This window comes from Episyrphus balteatus, chromosome 2 (assembly GCF_945859705.1).
Source record: "Episyrphus balteatus chromosome 2, idEpiBalt1.1, whole genome shotgun sequence".
Classification (NCBI taxonomy): Eukaryota; Metazoa; Arthropoda; class Insecta; order Diptera; family Syrphidae; genus Episyrphus; species Episyrphus balteatus.
Genome location: NC_079135.1, coordinates 66,050,677 through 66,066,708, shown reverse-complemented (window position 1 = coordinate 66,066,708; position 16,032 = coordinate 66,050,677). Strand labels below are relative to the sequence as shown.

The 16,032-nt window shown below is 30.9% G+C and overlaps 1 protein-coding gene across 2 annotated transcripts in view; it reads right to left on the bottom strand.

The window, feature by feature from the left end:
• The window catches only part of LOC129908488 (uncharacterized), a 133,375-nt gene extending 119,056 nt beyond the window's left edge, over positions 1–14,319 (bottom strand). Inside the window, exon 1 of one of the 2 annotated variants that reach the window (XM_055984983.1) lies at positions 13,957–14,319. The gene's annotated coding sequence lies outside the window, so the exon portion shown is untranslated. The remainder of the gene's footprint in view (positions 1–13,956) is intronic. The other variant, XM_055984982.1, reaches the window with a different exon arrangement.
• Positions 14,320–16,032: the final 1,713 nt, after the last annotated feature.

Sequence of the window (16,032 nt, the reverse complement as noted above, 5' to 3'; positions counted from 1 at the left end):
AAACAATCGGGGTTTCCTTATTGTTTTAAAATCTGCAAAAAAATAAAAAAAAACGATGACCAGACTGGGAATCGAACTGGAGACTTCAAATCATTAGTCGCCCACCTTACCACCTGAACCAACCTGCCATGAAAATATTGATCGCGATTTTTGTTCTAGTGCTAAGTTGCAAAAAAAAATCAACTTTTCAGTCAAATTTTAATAAGATTTTCTCTATAAAAATAATAAGAAATCTCCTTAAAAAAACCTTATTAATCGTTGATTTTAATAAGATTTCCTTATGAAATGTATGGGCGGTAAAACAATATGGCAATCTGTTAGTTTTTAGCGGGTCATATTTTTCTCTGTGTACAACTTTTTTTTTGGTGTGCTGGCACTGTCGCGAAATGTCGCTTTCATCCCCGGCACACAAAAAAAAAGTTCCATGTACCAGGAATTAGACATATCTTTCTATATGTTTTTGGACCCGCTGAATTCGAATTTCAAGTCCGTTTTGCCCGAACACCCTTCAATTTTGAGAAAAATGCAAAAAACTCCAAAAAAGTCATACAAATCCAAACAAAATGCAGTCACAGCTCAAAACTGGAGGGCGACCGGGCCAAACGGACTTGAAATTCGGATTCAGCGTGCCTAAAAACATATAGAAACATAGGTCTGGTTCCTGGTACATGACACTTTTTTTATTTTGTGTGCCGGTGTAATCTTACTCAAGAGATTTCAGTATCACATAAAAAATTCTTTTTTAAGTTCGGAGTTCTTAGGGGGGGGGGTCATGACCCCGTGACCCCCCCCTTGTATACGCCGTTGTTCTGAAGGTTTTCGGTGTGCTAAACTCGAATCTGAAGTCAAAAAAAAATTAATCAGCTCCCGTTTTTTAAATATTACCGTTAGAAAATGCAGTACTTCGGACCTTATTCTTTTATATCAGGAAAATTTTTTGAGCATATTTAGTAACGGTTTTCATAAGTACCATTTACCACCTTTTTAAATCTGTTTAAATCTTTCCGATATCTTTTTTACTGCCCGAGATATCCTAAGTTGTTTGGTATTTTTATAAATTTTATAACGTCATTATCTTCTTTTTGATATATGAAGCCAAACCCACTTAATTAAGTTTGAGATATCTCGGGCAATATAAAAGATATTGAAAAGATTTAAACAGGTGTCGAAAGATGGAAAACAGTTCTTATAGAAACCGTTACTAAATATGCTCAAACAATTTTCTTTATACAAAATAATAAGGTCCGAAGAATTCAAAAAAACGTATTTTTGCATTTTCTAACGGTAATATCTCAAAAATGGGAGCTGATTAGTTGTTTCTGACTTCGGATTCGAGTTCAGCACACCAAAAACCTTCAGAAAAGTATATTTTTGTTTCGGCAACAAAACCCTTGTAAACCAGTGTAATTTATTTGTTTTTAAGTTCCCAAATAAATATGAAAATATAGCTACAAAGAAAAAAATTTAATAGTTTTAAGTGCATGTTTCATTTGTATGTACAAATGTACATGTTTTATGCACATATTTTTTTTTTTTTTTTTTTTTTTTTTTTTTTTTTTTTTTGGTATTCATTTTCTGTACAATAAGAATATAATTCTTTTGACTGCACAGTATTACATAACAATTTCAGAAATAAGAAATAATAAACATTAAAAAATTTAGTTAAAATAGAAAAAAAACAAAACAAAATATAAATAAAAATTATACATAATAACAATTAAGTTTGATAAAATAAGAAAAGTTGATTATAAAAACATTAATTACATAAAGTATTAGGTATAGCAAGAGACTGAAAGATACACACTTAACAATTCTTGAAATGGGAAAACATACAGAACGAACAATTTTTCGGATTGATACTAGTTTTTAGAATATTTGGTAGTTGATTCCAGAGACTTATTGCGTGAATAAAAAAACTGCCTATGAGTTATGGTGCATGTGCAAGTGTTTGGTCTTATCATTTTAGTACGGATGGATTGAGAAAACGTAATTTTGTTAAACAGATATGAAGGTTTTTTTGTTGAAATTACCTTTTTTTTTGCTTTTTTAGTGCATATAAATCCGAGCCCTACTAGACCAGGGTCGATAATTTTTGAAACCAAAAAAAATCATAGTAGAATGAAACCCATTGGAAAAGGTGGTGAATATGATGAAAATTAAAGGAAAAATAAATTACGGGCGAGCCGAGTTCGGGAAGTGGGTGGGTTGAGTTTTTAGTGGTAAAAAATGGTATATCTCGATTTCCGGCAAAACTACAAATCCTATAGAAAAAAGTTGTATAGCAAAGTTGTAGGTAATAAAAAGATCTACAACTTTTGTATCAACAATTTTTTCACATAACCTCAAAATTTATGTGAAAAATCCAAAAAACCGATATTTTGGTTTTTTATTTTTATCTTTTTCAAAAACAAAAATTTTTCTACGAAATTTGGTGAAAACTTACCTTATTATGTTCCAAATACACTGTAATTTATTTGATTTAAAATATTAATTTGTTCACCTTATTTTGACTTAATACCAAAAATACACCCGAATTTTCAATCGAAAATTCACGTGTCAAAATATCAGCTTTTTTCAAAAAGTCGGTGGGCATTTCGTTCGTTAAAATGTCTATTTTCTGATGGTGTAAAAAAAAATTTACATTAGTATACTATAGAACATGTTCTAGTAAAATTCAAAAAATGAAAAAAGCTTGAATTCGAAAAAAATTTTTTATCATTGTTTACAATTTTGGCCTATTTATTCAAATTTACACTTTAATTACTCAAAACACGTAAGATTAATCAATGTTACATGAAATCTTACGTTTTTTGAGTAATTAAAGTGTAAATTTGAATAAATAGGCCAAAATTGTAAACAATGATAAAAAATTTTTTTCGAATTCAAGCTTTTTTCATTTTTTGAATTTTACTAGAACATGTTCTATAGTATACTAATGTAAATTTTTTTTTACACCATCAGAAAATAGACATTTTAACGAACGAAATGCCCACCGACTTTTTGAAAAAAGCTGATATTTTGACACGTGAATTTTCGATTGAAAATTCGGGTGTATTTTTGGTATTAAGTCAAAATAAGGTGAACAAATTAATATTTTAAATCAAATAAATTACAGTGTATTTGGAACATAATAAGGTAAGTTTTCACCAAATTTCGTAGAAAAATTTTTGTTTTTGAAAAAGATAAAAATAAAAAACCAAAAACTCGGTTTTTTGAATTTTTCACATAAATTTTGAGGTTATGTGAAAAAATTGTTTATATAAAAGTTGTAGATCTTTTTATTACCTACAACTTTGCCATACAACTTTTTTCTATGGGATTTGTAGTTTTGCCGGAAATCGAGATATACCATTTTTTACCATTAAAAACTCAACCCACCCACTTCCCGAACTCGGCTCGCCCGTAATTTATTTTTCCTTTAATTTTCATCATATTCCCCTCCTTTTCCAATGGGTTTCATCCTACTATGATTTTTTTGTACTTTTTAATGTTTTTGAAAGCATCGGCACTGGTCTATACTATCTACTTTATGATACGAAAATGTAGGTAAATAATTTATCATGAATAATTATAAAACAATACAAAATAATTTTTAAATTATAAAAACGTATGGCAGACATTCAGCCGTCTGAATTAACTTCGTATAATATTGCAGCCGGTTTTATGGCATAATAACTGGGACCAAAATTAAATCGAATGTAAACTGCCGCCTGGTTAGTTTGAAAGAAAGTCTTGGACAAATGCAACTTGCGACACATATTACAAAGAGTGAATGTGGCAGTATATAAACCGCTTTTAAGCAGGATATGATATGTCTATTTTGTTTTCATTTTATTTTAAATTTTCGTATCTGGTTGGTAACATTATCTAATAGTTGGATGGATTAGAAAGTTACGTAATCTTTTTAAAATGCGCACTACACAATGAGAGAAAGCTGATTTACTACTTTTGCTTGATTCTTCGATTTAACTATATCCTTGTAGACCTAAGAACAACGGATTGTAGTATTAAAAGCGTGCATTAGTATACAGGGATAATAATAATCAAATAATTTAAGTACCTATGTACATATCGTCGGCGTAAAGAAATTGTTATTAGTACATAGGATTTCTTAAGGACTTAGAACAATTTTGCTTTACGCCGACGATATGTATCCAGAGTTTTTCTCTGATGAGGAGAAATCAATTATCCACACACTAAATATCATTATGCGTGGTCTAGAATTTAAGTATTAAATTTAATCATAAAGAGTCACTGTGGCGTATGTGTAACATTTTTTTGTTTTCTTTTAAACAAATACTTTCCTATTTTTTCATTTGTTCGTTGTGCTCTAAACTATTTAAGAAATGGAAAAATTGAAAATGCCGAAAGGAACATTTTATATTATAATTACAAATGACCTGGAATGGCAAAATTTTTCTTGAATCAAACGATTGCTATACTTGTACCAAACAAATGTTAATCCGATTTATTTGCTGATTTTACATTGAACTAAAAATAAAATGCACAATTTTATCATTAAATTTAAAAGAATTTTATAAATGTGAAAATTAAAAAAAAAATGGTTTTTTGTTGCGATTTTTCCCCAAATTTCCATCACAAGATTTAAAAAAAATTCATTAATGTGTATTGAAATATTGAATTTTCATAAAAATTTGTAATTTATTTAAAAAATAAAAATTGATATTTTAACGAATCCTAACCTATACCTACATATTATACGAGGGAAGTATAAAAACATTTATGCTAAATTGTCTCTGAATTCCTTACTAACAATTCTTTTAAAAAATTAATTGAAGCTTCACAATGTTTTCTTCACCGAAAAGATGGTTCTGTCACTAGCATAAATAAATAAACATAAATACAAACGTAGGTATTCCAGCAGTCAATCATATGCATCAAATTTATATACATATGCTTTCTAAGCCTTCAACTTTGTTGGCGAAGGTCAATTCAATCCAATTTATGAAAACAAGAATGCAGAACTGGTACCTACATATATGACAGAAATGAGAATTCTGTTAAGTCTTTTATTGCAACTCAAACAGGCAAAAATGCATTATCTGTTTTCTATGTTTGTTTTTAGGATGATTAGACTTAAGCTACGCATAATCATCATCAACCGTTTGAATGGATTTCGATTTCAAGATTTCCTCATCATCAATAAATTTTAATTATCATCGTCGTCATCATCGTCGCTATGTTAATAATTATCGGGTTGTGTTAGGTTAATGGATTTTTTTCCATCATTGAGTGAGTAGGCTTTATACGAACTTCTTTTTTATGTTTGCAACCTCACCCCATCCCCATCTATATATCAGCATCATCTCGTCTCATTGGATTGTTTGCTAGCTATTATTCTGTAGCTTCTGGGCGTTATTGCATTGAGGGCAGATACGTGCGAATGTAATGCAATAATGGGTAAATCATAGCTGCGAGATTTATTTTTGCTTGAGGGGTTTTTCATCGAATTGAAATCGAATGGAAACTTCGTACGAATGAAGTAATCATGGTTTAAACGGAGTAATTGCATATCATCCTTAAAGTACGTTGACATTGATTCACGTTTCGATTTTTTCACTATAAATATTTGTAAGTATAGGTACACAAGTAATTTACTGAAAGTTTATTTTAATGGATTTTGTTAATGGAGTCTTCGTTATGTATATGTTTAATTTGTCTATAGGAAAAAGATTGGTTTCGTGCCAAAAAAATGTGAGATGACAAAATCAATTCATAAAAAGCCATGATAGCCTTTTGCTTGTGGATCAAAAAGTAAACAACCATATTAATCTTCTTCTTTTCTTAAAAGGTGGAATATTCGTTCCAAGTCCGATTCATTTATAATAAAACTCAGCTGCTTGTTTCATTAGTCTATTTTTATGTTGTTCGAATATTGTCTTTTATGAAAACTTGACACTTTTCAAACACAACACAAGTGTGTGGTTATTAATCTAATGACAAGTCAAAACTTAATATACACTATGCAGATGCACAACTGTTTCCCATACACAAGCTCTATAGGTTATCCTTTAAGTTTTTCTACAAAGAGAACAGTTGCAGCTTAAACTTATAACGGTGGACTGACAACCGCACCCTCGCCCACGGCCTATCGTGTACGCCTGTCGCCTAGTAGTGGATAAGTTTCTATTATTATTAAAGACTTTTCGATTTCACCTTATAAAACGCACTAAAAATGGCATTGGCACCACCATACTGCCATTTTAACTCAAATTGACGTATCCACCTTTTCAGTATTTTGAAGTAATTGAGATATAATTTTGAGTGTGAAGCAGATACGTGCGAGAGTTATGATCCCCTCGACATCGAGATCATATCAGAGCCGAATGAAAGGAAGAAGAAGCAAAAGCCGAGGTATTTGGTTTCGTGTCAAAAAAAAAATTCGACGTTTTAATCAAAACAAACTTTACGGTGGAGAAGTTCAGAAGAGTGGGTTTCGTCATGACGTCCGTCGGTCTGTGCGTCGTTCCGTTTATGCTTCGCGTCGTTCTTCGGTACGGATTTTCTTGAAATTTTGTGCAGATGATTTTTTCAACTTTTTTTTTTAATATCTCACCCAGAACTTGTTCCTCCTATAGGTATAGATGTTTCGGTTTTTTGCATTGTTCTTGAAAAGGGCTCTAACGATTTCCATTAAATTTGGTGTAAGTAATAGCCTTAGCCTAAGCAATTCTCACAAAACTGTATTTTTAGTTTTTCTCAAAAAATTCGGATAGTGGAAATATGGGTGCAGGGAAATAATTCCACGGGAATCTGCTCCACATGGGAATTTATTCCACCTCATGTGGGAATCTGTTCCACTTTTTGAAGTGGAATAAATTCCCGTCACGAGTGAGAATTTATTACACTTTTGATTGGGAAATAACTTCACCTTCAATTTTGGTGATTTATTCTTTGTCATTTTGGAGCATGATTTTACTTTATGTTTGGATTGTATGTGCAATCTGGAAAAAACTGCGTATTGCGGAAATGGATAGTACCTACAGTTTATAAGGTACAAATAACGTATGTAATTTTCAAATTTGAGCTGGGAAACTGTGTGTCAACTGGTTCATATTAAATACTTACATTCTCTTCATACGAAAACTGATCAAAAACTTTAAAAAACAGCAGTGTCGCTAATAAGTAGGTAGACTAAGGTCGACTTTGAATTTTTGTGTTCCAAATCTACTGTAAACATAGCAAAACAATAGTTAACTGAAAAGAGGAAGAAAATTTCTTTCAAGTCTCATAGTTTTCAGATCGCTTGATTTGAAGAAATATCTTACAAACAAAGAGGACAAATAATGATAACTTAATGATCAGAAACATATCAACCTCTCTTATAATTATAATTGGTTGTAAGCGAAGGAGAAAAAAATTTGCTTCACAACCGAAACGCGAGGCGGAAAAAAAATTTTACCACGTGAGAATCAATTTTGAGGTGTGAACAACCGAAACGCGAGGCGGAAAAAAAATTTTACCACGTGAGAATCAATTTTGAGGTGTGAGCAATTTTTTTTCCGATTCTGGTTTGTCGGATTACATATACGTATGACATACCTATCTTATACATAAATGTACATAAGTGTATCTATTAAATACCAGTAGGTATGTTATTAGACACTAAAACTAAAATAATCGGGCAGCTTTATGTCCAAATGTCAAACTTAATAAGACCAACTTGAAATATAACTTATGTTTTGGAGAATTGGAATTATATAAACATTTGTGAATATTTTATTTCGTTTTATTTAAGATTAATATGGCCAAGTTGGCCTTTTTTTTAAATAAATTGTTCAAAACTTGCCTCATTTCTCCTTTTAAAAATGAAATAAGGCCAATTTTTAAATGTTGGTCTTATTTTACTTGGAGTTATTTCATAGCATCATTATCTTTATGATTGCTTATATCCACAAGATGTAGAAATCAATATATTTTTCAAAGATTTGGTGGGTAATAATTCCACAAAAAAATAGGTGTAATAAATTCCCTTCCACGGTGAGAATTTATTCCACTTCAAAAAGTGTAATAGATTCCCACTTGAAGTGGAATAAATTCCCATGTGGAGCAGATTCCCGTGGAATTATTTCCCTGCACCGGAAATATGGCGTTGCCAATTTTTGCGAAAATGGACATTTTGGGCGAATTCATTCTAAGACCCGATTTTTCAATCTTCTGATAAACAGTCAGTTAACTGTCTGACGAATACAGATATTAGGACCATAAACAATCGGACAACAATATTGAATTTTTTAATCACCCAGCTAGTTATTCTACAGAATAATTGTTTTTGTTTCCTTTCAGCTTTGACAAACTATTTTTGATGAGACTATTCCTTAGATAGTTTTATTCCTCGGTATGAGTTACACTGCACAACAAAATTAAAGTTTTTGTATGATGAATAAACCAAACAATACTTTTCTAAAGATTTTTGATGTGCTAAGTTCGAATCCGAATTCAGAAATATGCAATGTGGGTTAATTTGTTTTCAACACTCTTTTTGAAGGTTTGTATAAGATATACATATGACTGTTGAAAAATTGATTTTTTCTCTATCTAGCTAATATTTAAATAATTTGAACTATAAGAGCAAGTATGTGCGATCCAGTCATGCATTTTATTTCTATCTTATAATTCAGAATGTATGTACAGTACATATACCTAAAATAATTAAAACTGTGAATAGTATTCTGTTAAAATTACACAACGAAATGTGATGTTTCTGTTTTTCTATCAAAACATAACTTCGCGGTTTATGGCTGCCAAATGAATGTGGTTGAGCTAGCAAAAAATTACTTAATCTTCGCCTTGACATGAAGTGTGAAATTGATTGTATCTTTGAGACTGTTGTTACGAAAGTTCTATTGTAAATTAAACTATTTATTATTGACACCAAATGGTTAAACACTTTTATTGAAACCAAATAGTTAACACAAATATAACTTTGAAAAATCTTAAAGATTGTGTTTCACGAGGATTTTTGTTTTTTGCATTTCCATTACTTTAATCTTATGAAATTAATGACATTGTCCTATATGTAGTTACTTTAATGTGGACTTCTTTCAACATAAATCTTTGTGATTTATGCTGTTATTAATGGAACTATCATTATCTATCTAAAATTATGGAGATATGTATGACATGTATGTCGAATAAATAATATTCTGTCCTCTAAAATGATATAATTGCAATTCCATGTTCTACGGCCTCTGAGTTCAAAATCTACAACAAGTACACTTTACTACATTAAGCTGCTAAACATATTTCATTCATTAGACTATATATCAAGCATATACAATCATTCCTACTTCCACACCCGCACCTGCACCTGCATCATTCCAAAACAACTCACGCAATTTTCCACCTGAAAGATCCAGAACTCACCATCACCATTCCCAGTCAATTAGAGTTTCATCATTTCCAAAGCGAATAAATGGATAAGTGCACCAGGGAAACTGTTTTGTGTTTGTTATTGTTTAGTATATAGACGGCTCGGTACATTACATTTATTGTTGGTTAATTAATCGTGGGTCTATATAATGATCGGCTTCATTATGACACAGCATAACGGTAACAGTTGTAACTGCAGGTAATTTATTATTTTTATTGAGTAATAGCTTTGCAATTTGTATAACAATTGGAAAATGTACATTGTCCATATCTGAGGACTGAGGTTAGTTTTTAGTTTCATGTTGATATTTGTTGGTGACCATATTCTTAATGAAATAGTAAGACAACTAGTGGGGCGGCTAAGCAACAAAATTGTGCACTTTGTGATAAAAGCATGAAATTAACATCGTTGGTAGTACTCAATATAAGAGTTATTTTGAGATATTGGGACGTTGGCGTTGTATTCCATCCGGAAGGGTAGCTACAAGAGTTTTTCCGTGTTGCACTCGATTTGTTGCATATCATAGTATAGGCAATGCAACATTTCGTTTGCACAAAGCCAAAACCAAGAATCTGCAAAATTGTAGTTTTGAGAAAAACGGCTTCAAAGTTTTGGAAACTCATGCATTCTTATGGAAACTTGTGCAACGGAAATTGATATTTTAGGCTCTTATTCAACAGATGAAAGATTGGGATCAAGGCAGTGAATAGAGGGACCGATAACAAGTAAAATGGCACATTAAAGTGGAAAGGTTAAAAAATATAGATTCGCGGTTTTGGCGTTCTGCCGACGATTTTTGTTAATATGATACATGACTTCGATGTATTTTCTAACGCCCGATCGATTAAAATCAATACCAAAATGTTTCGACCATGTAAAAAGTTATTGGACTCTTATGAATTGTCTTTTACTTAAAGAGCAAGAGTCAGAATATTACCAAGTACTCGTTGAAAAAAAGTGGTATTTTGATTAAATGTTGTGTGCACGTTTCATATACTATGGAAAAAAAAAATAAAATATCTGCATCAAAATATTTTGAGTGAAAGGGTGGTTTTTTTTGTTAGAAAGAACACTTTTAAAACGGTATCATTGCACCACATGGAAAGTTAATGCATTTTTTTGAACTACATATCGACGGTTAAACTGCAAAACCTCGTATTATATAAAAGTATGAAAAAAATTGTGCAGTTTGTGATAATGGAATTAAATTTATAGCATTGTTAGTAAAATATCTAACCCTCATTTTTAGATATTGGGCCACTTAATATTTAAAGTGTTCATTCTCACTAAAAAAAACACCTTTTCACCCGAAATATTTTGATGCAGTATGCAGATATTTTATTATTTTTTTCTATGGTGCATGGTGATTCCATAGATCACCATCCCCCTATGATCCGTGCTGGAGGACCAAATCACTGACCCCTCAAAAACTAGCGAAGATATAGCAAGTTGAATATTTTCAATAAAAAAAGGATCTAAGTCTTTACGCCTTGAAATGTTCAAGGTGATTGTTGAAATTAAATCGAATGTAGGTACCTACCCATATTTTGAAAAATTTTGAATTTTCTCGGAGTTGGAAAAAAAAATCATGTGTGCAATTCACACTTGGTTGAAGTGAAATCTTAAAAATCATTTTAAAAAAATCGAAAAAATATAAATTCTTTTTATTCCATCACTTTTTTTATATGACAACCTACAATAAATTTTATACCATCTGAAAGCTTATTGTTTCAGCTCAAAATATTTATATCGACCATGTCTATACAACATCTACAAAAAGAGCTAGAATTGTTTTAACCCAATTATGTAGTTTTTATAAAAAAAGCAAAACAATCAATCTCTTTTCTCTTCTAACGCCATTAAATCCATTTTTTTAAAAGACAACCTATAATAAATTTTATATCATTATTATTTCACCTTTTATATGACGCTTCAATCATATTTCTACCATGCCTACAAAAAAAGTAAGAATTTTTTAAAGCCAACCATATCGAAATTTCAAACTGAGATTACGGTACTTCCTCTACTGCTGGCTGGTCATCGCGATGACCAGCCGATGCATCCATCGGCAACAAATCTTCACAGGTGTTTTGAGGTATTTTTCAAGTTTTTCAATTAAAGATTATATAACTTGTAGAGCACGTATCGTTATATGTGATATATTAAATGAAAGGTAATATTATCAGCATGCGTATAAAAGTTAAATAAAGGAGAGGGCACATTTTTCTATGGAGCTTGGGCCCAGTGTGTTCACTAACGAAATTGGTATCAAATGAAAGGTGACGGTAAGCACATTACGTGGGTAAAATATTTTCAAATTCGTTAGTGGGGTTTTGGAGATATTTGAGTTTGAAGTTTCGGATTTCACAATCAAGATTTCAGCTAATTTTTCGAACAATTAATCGTAGAATGCGTAATAATGGGTGTACAGAAATAATATTGGTATAAAATAAAAGGTATTTCTCTTGTCTATAAATCTGTATCAAAAAAATAATACATATTAGGTATTTACTTCTCAAAAGGTGATTTTTTTAAGCGAGGCATTTGGCACATCGAAATATCAAAATATTCAGTGGTGACATGCACTTTTTTTTTTGTAATTTTTCGATAGCTTAATGTGTTACCTTTAATTCTATATATAAAATTGTTCTATAAAACATACAAAAACCTTATAATAAGCAAAATACACAAAAACGCGCTGAAATATGCCTATTAAATAATAAGAATAGAAACTATAGTTCAGTCAATGGGGAAAAATCTGGAAAAAGCTATGACTTGAGCTAAGTTTGAATGCAGTATTGAAGAGGGGTTTATCCCAAGTACAAATCTCAGATTGCGTATTGTTTGGTCTTGTGGGGCGACCGCCATTTTGAAAAACGCATTTGTCTCAATATCTCGAGAACGACTGGTCGGACAGAAAACTAGAGAGGACTTTTTAGATTGGAAATTAGTTAATCTTTCTTTTTCTAGTACATCATTTTTCTCTAGGAGTTATAATTTCAGAGTTACACTACCGAAAATTGTGTGTTTTTTGATATTTTAAATATTTTAAATAACCCTTAGAGTTAAGTGCGGAATTACTGAGAATGAGATACTTTGCGGTTCTGTTACTCTGAAAGTATAACTCCTAGAGAAAAATGATGTACTAGAAAAAGAAAGATTAACTAATTTCCAATCTAAAAAGTCCTTTCTACGCATTCTACGATTAATTGATCGCAAAAATAGCTGAAATCTTGATTTTGAAATCCGAAACTTCAAACTCAAATATCTCCGAAACCCCACTAACGAATTTGAAAATATTTTACCCACGTAATGTGCTTACCGTCACCTTTCATTTGATACCCATTTCGTAACTGAACACACTGGGCCCAAAAATGTGCCATCTCCTTTGTTATGTGGTCTAGATCAAAAGATATAACGTGTTTAGAAAAAGAATATCTTTTCACTTTCCATGTGGTGCAATGAAACTAATTGAAATTTTGCACAATCATAATTTATTTAATTACCTATCTACTGTATAAATTTCATTCATCTACCTATTAAAACAAAAAAATTATGATCAATTAATTTTTCCTTTCATCTTGTTTCAAATCACTACGATACTAAAGAAGTTTTCACTTCAAAAATAAAACAAAAATGCACCCCAAGTTTTAAGTCCGTAATTTAGTTATAAAACATGCCTCCAAGTAACTAAAGAAGTCTAGTACACAATATAAGAGCTAGTAAAAACTCTTGACTTACATATAAGAGGCAAACATTTTTGTAAAAATTACCAGCTAGAAAGCCTTTATATAATGCCAAAATATGCAAATTTTCAAAAAAAATTTTAACGAATGCTATTCCCATAGCAGGTGCTTGGACACACGGTTAATCTCTTCTTGACAAGTAAAATATTGATGTGAAATGCGATCAATGTATCAGAACAGAACAAACTATATTAGAATTGAGATTATTTCTAAGATGAACCTTGGTAGATTCTCTACTTCAAAAATAAACTGAGCAAAACAGTAAATTATTTTTCAGGATCCTTCTTCAAACTCATTATAATGGATATGTAGTTTGTTATCTATTGTTGGTAATTTAGTTCAACTAGCATCATTTCTTTTTAAACAGCCTGTTTAACTTATATTTAAGAAAAGATCATATCGCAAAGGAAGTTTAAAATTTACCTCGATCTAAGCACACACATACACATTACGATATAACAAATCAAGTGATCGAAACCAATAAATTTTTATCAGGCCAAGCGCCAGTACAGATGGTAGTGAACGCCAACACTCGAAAGCAGATCTATAGAACTTCTCGTTGTAGCAGATATTATTCATCAATCTACATCCGTTCATGCAATCAACTACTAAAAAGATATGCCAAAAAATTATTCGACAGGTAACAGGTCCACAATGAATAGATAGATAGGTATTTGTACAACTATGACACACCTGAATCAAATGGAGGAATGAACCCCAATTCACATGCCACCTTTACCAAACAAATTGTTTACCAAACATAAAACAAATTGCTATAAATATGTATGTAAATCAAATAAATATGCAAAAACTTACATGCAAGTATGTGTACACGTACCTTAAAGTTGTTTAAATAAAATGGTATCAATCTTCTCATAATGTAGGTTTTCCATCGTTGATATCTTTGTATTCAAAATTAATTTTAAATTGGTTAACTTTATGTATGTATGTGGGCACATTCGATATTTTAATGATTTTATAATTAACACACAGTTAACATTAGAACTCGGGTTGCGAATATTAAAGGGAGAATCAGCGTTACCGACAAAATAATTTCCACAAACTTCGGTCATTCGGTTTATTTACATACAAATTAGCGAACGTTTTTGTTTCCAAATTTTGAGAAAAAAATAATAATAGAAATTGCTCCAAACTGACACTGAGCTGAGCTGCTACTTATTTTTTTAACTTTAATACACGAATAGAGCAAGTGATGTTTTTTATTAAGCAAATAATGCAAGATCTGTGATTTTTTTTTATAAAGGAAAGAAAATGTTGATGCAGAGAGCTGAAGAAGGATGGAGCTAGTTTTTGTTATCTTTGGTTCTTATTTTATATAAAATGAAATGTTGGTACTAGGGCTGATGATTCTACCCGGGTATTATGCTACCCTGGTACCCGGTTACCCGGGTAGCTTGTACCCGGGTAGTAAAATACCCGGGTACCCGGGTAAAATGTCTATTACCCGGGTAACCGGGTACCCGGGTAGTTTAAATTACCCGGCTACCGGGTAGCCGAATATATACATATACAAACCATTTTATTTCAACTTGGTACTACTTATCTGCCAAAACAGTGGATATTGGGATTTTGTTAGGTATTTATATTATATGTATGAGAATAACAAAATTTAGAAAAAATACCATCGTAATGGTGCGCTAGCTCTCATTGGATATTCAGTGTACAAAAAATAATAATAAATAATAAAATGTTCTTTTTTGGTTACAAAATTGCCTAGAATATAATAAACCTGCGAGCTCGCGTACCCAGAATGCGAAATAATATATTTTGGAATTTTTTGTATATACATAGTCCAAAATGGATATAATGTTCACTTTCTCTGACATTCCAAAATGCTATGGAAAAGAAACTATTTTTTTTTTTAAATAAATAAAGATTGCACCACTATAAAAAGCCTTGAGAATAAACTAATGAGACATTTTTCATTATAAGGGACTAGGAGAAGGCTGAAAATGCGATATAACTATCAATGTTATAAGAAAAGCTCCAAACAAAATAAAACAAAGATGGTCACCCCATTCTTCAAATAGCCTTGCAAACAATTTCATTCAGCATAAAAATTGTTGCTCGTCTTAAACAAACTATGAGCATTAGATACATATCTACTTGCAAGCAGTCATTTAAAATTAGCACAAAGCAATTTTTATTTTAATAGCTGCAAATATATTAACAATATGTTATTAAAGTATTGGTGTTTATTACGAAATGAAAAGGCTTTGTTTGATTTGAATTTAATTTGATAGGTTAATTAAATTGAAAATAAATTAGTTATACATAATATGTATGATATTTTCTTTGTTTTTTTTTTTTTAAGTAATCAAAAAAATCTTTCTTTTTGTAAGTAGGTATTCATCAAGGGTTTTTTTTGGTGACGAATTTGTTATTTCTTGTTTCAAATTTCGTTGAAAATACCTAACACAAAAAGTTCCCTCGAAATTTAAATCCTTTTAATATTTACCTAGTAGTAATTTAAGATTTTTCATAAAATACACTTGAATTTTCAATTTTAAATTGGGAACGAGTCATTATTCTATATTTCAAAATTCGCAATAACCTAAATAATTTAATTCAATTAAAAAGTTAATAACTTTTTATTATTAAAAAGTTAAAGTGACCTCAACTCCATATGCGTTTCGCAGAGGTAAGACAGTGGGCTCATCAGTTAGATGCTGTCATACCCTTACTAAGATGCAAAATTTTGGTCCATGAATACAGACACTTATAAAAATCACAACCTGAATAGACTGTGAATTTTAATATTTTTTTTTTTCACTTTGTTTACTTATTAGCCTGACCACGGGCAATTGTTTTTAGGTGCAAGAATGTAACCATGTTCCCCTAAAATATTAAAATTCACAGTCTATTCAGGTT